The 6,000-nt window shown below is 39.8% G+C and overlaps 1 protein-coding gene and 1 pseudogene across 2 annotated transcripts in view; one reads left to right on the forward strand and one right to left on the reverse strand.

Moving 5' to 3' along the window:
* The window catches only part of Paip2b (poly(A) binding protein interacting protein 2B), a 34,764-nt gene that overhangs the window by 16,884 nt on the left and 11,880 nt on the right, over positions 1-6,000 (reverse strand). The window lies entirely within an intron of this gene.
* Positions 1,212-2,242, forward strand: LOC117285694 (annotated as a pseudogene).

Genomic DNA, 6,000 nt, shown 5'->3' on the forward strand with positions numbered 1-6,000 from the left:
ATAAAATCCCTGAGACTTCTAAGGGAAAGAGAAGGCCCTGTAAGACATCCATGTTATGTAAAGGAAATAAACAATCTACCCAAAACCAAGGGGAAAGAATAAGAATAAAATGACATTTCCTTTAAGTACTTCAATAACTCCTTCTCTTAATTTTCACAATAATCCTATAAGGCAATGACTGATTTGATCTGTTTCTCCAATGAATTCTGTCTTTTGGAGATTCACTGAACACCCTGCCTAGGATACAACTTAGGAAGTGCCAGAACATAGGCCTTCCTGACTCCAAAACCCATGCTATGCTCTTAACCAATACTCAGTTTAGCTCCAGAAGAGCTATGGTGACAAACTGATTTTTTCCTCAAGTACTGCAAACAGGGGTAGGGAGCTAGGCTGAAGAAAAATGCTATGCAACAAAAGGACAGTTGAATTCTTTGGAAGGAAAATATAAACAAGGTCACATCACCTGCTGGTGTGTTTAAAGCTAAATAAATTTTATCCCTGCCATAAACATATAAGGCTCCATTTAATCTGAAGCTCGCCGGTACTCTTAAAATGAGAAAACTGGCCCCATCAAATAGGTCTATAAATCTCTTACTTAAAATTCCCAAAATAGCAAGCAAAATTAAAAGATTTTCATATACTTCATGTCAAAACTCAGCTGACAATAAAACATGATCCAACACGAAGCTATGTATAACCTTTATTTATCCCATTTAGTGTGAATACTCCTGCTTTACTCAGAAATATCAATGTGTGACAAAAGGTGCTAGAGCAGTCTCACTGGGGGAATTAAATAACAGAATGCATCTTTCTAAAACCTAAAAATTTCTGAATTCTGAGTCTCGTCTAGCCCCAAGGGCTTCAGACCTTCTACAGACCCATATTCTAAATGTTTTAAAAACAATTTCTGAAGCGGAAATGCTCCGCAGACCAGGAAGGATGGACCCTGCTAACACAAGCTATTTCCTCTGCAGCTGATCTACAGGGACCTGACACAGAAGATAGTCTGGCCGTGGTGATGCTGCAATTATCTTCACTGCAGATCAAGAACAAGCAACCGAAAGGTCAACAGCTGTCCCAAATTAGTTAAGTGCATACCTGAACCACTGTTTACCAACTTCAGACTCCAGCCTATCTATACCCCAGCTTCTTCTGATAGCTTGAGAAGCCCCAGCCTGTGGCCACAGAAGACCTCCATCCAGCAGAGCAGGATGGCCATGCCCCAGGAATCACTGAGCTTCAGTGATGTGTTTGTGGGCTTCACCCTGGAGGAGTAGCAGCAGCTGGACTCTGCTCAAAAGAACCTCTACAGGGATGTTGTGTTCGAGAACTACAGCCACCTGGTATCCGTGGGATATGTAGTTGCCCAATCAGATGCAATCTTCAGCTTGGGACAAAGAGAAGAGGCCTGGGGGGCAGACAGAAACCCAGAGGAGGAGCTGCTCCAGATGTATCTGTTTTGCCTCATGTATTGAACTACTGTTATAAGAAGTCTGGCAAGTTGATGGGTGGATAGATAACTACAAGGGAAGACAAGACAACCCCCCTCCCCTCCCCTGTTAACAAGCTGCATTCAGAGACAAGGAAATACTGAAGGATGAAAGGGGCCACAAATGCAAAACATGCAGGAAAATCATATATCTGAGCACAGACTTTGTTTATATAAGACAAAAAATCCTTAAATATTATTCATGGAGAAGGTGCTCAACATAATTTAAACTTTCTCACTTAAAACAAAAGCTATGTAAGAAAGATAATGGGTATAAGTCATACTGGAAATTATGCCTCGATTCTAATCTTGATAAAGCTAAACCTGCAGAGAAATTCTTTGAAACCAATCAACAAGGAAAAACTCTCCACCATAAGGAAGCCTTTAATAAAAGGCAGAAAATTCAAGCTGGGGAGAAACTCTATGAATAAGGCAAGATATTTATACAGAAAGCATTCCTTGTGTGCATCAAAGAACTCACACTGGAGAGAAGCCTTATGAAAGCTATGAATTTGCAAAAGCCTTCAACCAAAGGCTGGGGGATTTAGCTCAGTGGTGCTGCCACCTGCCTTGCAAGTGCAAGGTCCCACATTTGATCCCTGGTTCAAATAAAAAAAGTAGTTGTGTCCAAAAGTCAACCCTCAAACATACAGAATTGAAAAGCCCTATGAATGTAATGAATGCGGGAAAACCTTTATCCAAAAGGCACCACTCATTAAATATTAGAAGATTCATACAGGGGAGAAACTTTAAATGTGGGAAAATCTTTCAGTGTGAAATCAACTCTCATCGTACAACACAAAACTCCCACAGGAGAGAAGTCCTGTGAATGCAGACTCTGTGGCAAGGCCTTCAGAGGGAAGACATCTCTCAAACATCAAAGAAGTCATTTAGGAGATAAAATGTAAAACCAACGAATAAATCTTTAAGTGAAAAAAATTTTTCTAAGAATGATTAGATCAGAAGTACTCAGTCTCCAAGGATTCATACACCATAAAATTTAAAAAAATATTTTGAACACAGGACTATAATTTTTAACTGGTAAGGATGGTAAAAATATCCTTACCAGTATCATTTTATAGAAGCCTATTTTTATTTATTTATATATGTATTTATTTATTTATTTTTGGTACCAGGGATTGAACTCAGGACTTTGCAATTATGAGGCAGGCACAGGCACCACTGAGCTAAATTCTCCAGCCCACTAAAAGGCCAATCACCAAAAAACATAGGAAATCCTTAATTCAACACAAAGGATAATTTGTTAAATTGAATAAATTTAATTTTATGAAAAATACTATGTGTTCTTTATTTTTCTTATTTCACGGGCTGGTGAAAATGCACCTGAGGACCGGGGATATAGCTCAGTAGTGCTGCACTTGCCTAACAAGCACAAGATCCTGAGTTTGATACCCAGTACCAAAATTCACCTGAGACTAGCACTGGTCTGATCTGAAGCACAATTCCCTGCTGGCTACACAAATCCTTTGAGGAAGTTGTTAAAAATGCAGAAATACTGCCCCCCAGTTCATTCTAAGAGTCTCTAATTCAGATGATTTGGTGTGGGGACTCCTAAAATCTAAATTGCTTTTTAGAAAACACCTGCATTATTTCTAAGTGCAACCAAGCTTCAGAACCACTGGTCTAGTCTGCAAGATTTAGATGTACCCTTCTTCTTACCTAAATGTTTCTCCAAGAGGCAAAGGGAGTGAGACAAGAATGTTTTCAAGTAAGGAATCTGCTCACTCTAGTTGTAATACAGTTATCCCTCCAGTCTAGGCTAGACCAGCTGCTCAACTAAAAAACTTAGGCTTTTAACAGTGGAACAAGGGCTGGGGATTTAGCTCAGCGGTTCGGTGGCCGGCCTTGCAAGTGCAAGGACCCAAGTTCAATCCCTGGTACAAAAAAAAAAAAAAACAGTGGAACAAAAGAAATTACAGAGTTGAAATGCAAGAAAAACTTTTGAATCAAACCTCTTCTATGAAAAGATGTGGCTTTCAGAGTTTCTCATCAACCCAAAGATTCTATATATGATGTCTAAGATGACCAAAGATCTTTGACTCTAACTAAAAATAAATAATACATAATTTAAAAAATATGTGTGCATTATATATGTATATATGCATGTGTGTCATCTTAGTTACTTTCTTTATTGCTGGGACAAAATATCTAACACCCACAACTTAAAGGAGAAAAGGTTTATTTTGGTTCACAATGTGTTGAGGTTTTAGGCTATAGTCAGCCAGCTCAAAGGTAGAGCAGAATGGTGGAAGGATGTGCATGGAGAAAAACTGCTTATCTCATGGTAAGTAGAGAGTGAAGGGAAGGAGAAAAGCCTTTCCATGCTATGTCCCTAGTGACCTGCCTCTTCTGACCAGAACCCACAGTCTAATAGCTTTTATAAGTCAGCTGTAAGACCCCACAACCCACTCACCTTCCAAAAGCCCTATGACTGCATGAGGCTTTAGGGAGTATCTAGATGTCCATACATTCTACTCCAAAGACTCATGCATATCTCTTCTAGAAAAATGCATTTAATCCCATCTCTAAGAAAAAAGCATTTAATCCCATCTCTAAGAGTTGCCAAAGTCCAGCATTGCTGAAAAGTTCAAAGACTCCTCTGAGATTTCAGATAAACTCTTAGCTGTGAGCCCTTATAAAAGAAAATTAAACACTACTGACATACTATGGCACAACATAAACATTCTCATTCCAAAGGGAGAAAAAGTAGAAGAGAAACCAATGGAAACAAAACAAAACCTAAACCCAGTAGGGCAAACATTAAATCCTGTACCTCCAAGTCCAAGACTTGGGGAAAGTTATGACCATGAAATGTGAACTCCACTCCTATGGCACTGCTGGTGGTTTAGCCCTCATGGTTTTTCTCCTGGACTGGCTTTATTCACTCCTTGCAGCTTTTCTCAGATGTTTCACAGTTCTGGCTTCTCCAAATTTCTGGGGTCTCAGATGCACTTTCAGCTTTACTCTCATAGATTCACACACTGCCCTCTCAGGAGCACACAGCCTGGCTTCCCAGACCTTCTTCTGAAATCTGGGTGGAAGCCTTCCTAACACTGCACCTCTTACATTCTGCATATTTGTAAAACAAGCACCAGAAGGATGATGCCACAGTCTGCCTCAATCTTGAACAGTAATTGTGAACCCTTGTATCATGGCTGCAGAGGTTTCCAGGTGCCTAGATAGCTGAGAACTACGAATGGAAACCTGTCCCTGGCTGCTGTTCTGCAGCACTGTGCTCCAGGGCTCTCTTCTCAAAGCAAAGCCTTTCACTTTTACAATTCTGAGCTTATGAAGGTTAAGTCTTTGCTGGGTCCACATGTGCCCTCAAGGCATTTTTTCTGTTGTTCTGAACCTAAGTAATTGGCTTCTTTTTAACACCAATGTTTTTAGCAAACAAGTTCTCCTCTGTTTCATCTTTTCAGTCACTTTCTTTCCGGAAAAACTGAAAACCTTTAAAACGGGCTTTTTGCTCTTGATTTTCACTATAAACTTGGCTACAAGCACCCAACAGTATCCATGCCACAGCCTTGACACTGGGCTACCTTCAAATTTCCTCTGTCAGATTAGTCTACCACGCTTAATTTCAGTCTCCTGCGAAGTCTCAGCACATGAGCAAAATGTAGACAATTTTCTGTAAGAACATATTACACATGGCCTTGAGTCCAACTACTAATGGAGTCCTTGTTCCCAAGTGAAACTTCCTGAGCCTAGTCTTTACTATCTGCATTTCTATCAACATTCTGGTTTTCTGAACTCTACCACAATGTCCCATCAAGCTTGACTTACACCATTGTAGGTTTGCTTCTCCAGCCAACATATCTAAACTTTTCCAAACTCTCTGGCAAACCAGTTCCAAAAGCTTCTGAACTACACAGTCAGGTATAGTCAAAGCAATGACTCCACTTCTCTGGTGTCAAAATCTATCTTACTCATTTTTCTCATCACTGAGACACAATACCTGAGAGCCATGATTTAAGGGAGAAAAGGTTTATTTTGGCTCACATTTCAGTCCATGGTTGGTGACTCCAAAAAAGAAATACCATGGCAAAGGGGTATGACTAAGGAGTGCCGCTCATGTCACAGTAGCCAGGAACCAGAGAGTGAAGGGAGGAGCCAGGGAGGAAGATAAACTTTTCCAGGCTATGTCCCCAGTGACCTGCCTCTTCTGATCAGACCTCATTGCCTAACAAAAGGCAGGTGTAATCCCCCATAATCCAGTCACCTTCTAAAATCCCTTGTCTATGACTGTATGAAGCTTTAAGGTAACTTGTGCATATATACCTACCCAGTCCTTCATATCCGTCTTTAGTTTGCAGTTTCTATGACAGGTCTATGATCTTGACCTTTATTTTTCATCTTCAAAATTATTTCAACAATTACTAGTATTACCTCAAACAATGCCATGAAAAATTACTAAGAAAAGATTTAAAGTTCATAGCTTTTTTGTTTTTTTTTTTTTTTTTGTTTTTTTAGACAGGGTTCCAAACAAA

This window comes from Fukomys damarensis, unplaced genomic scaffold, assembly GCF_012274545.1.
Source record: "Fukomys damarensis isolate Sample0158 unplaced genomic scaffold, DMR_v1.0_HiC HiC_scaffold_2, whole genome shotgun sequence".
Classification (NCBI taxonomy): Eukaryota; Metazoa; Chordata; class Mammalia; order Rodentia; family Bathyergidae; genus Fukomys; species Fukomys damarensis.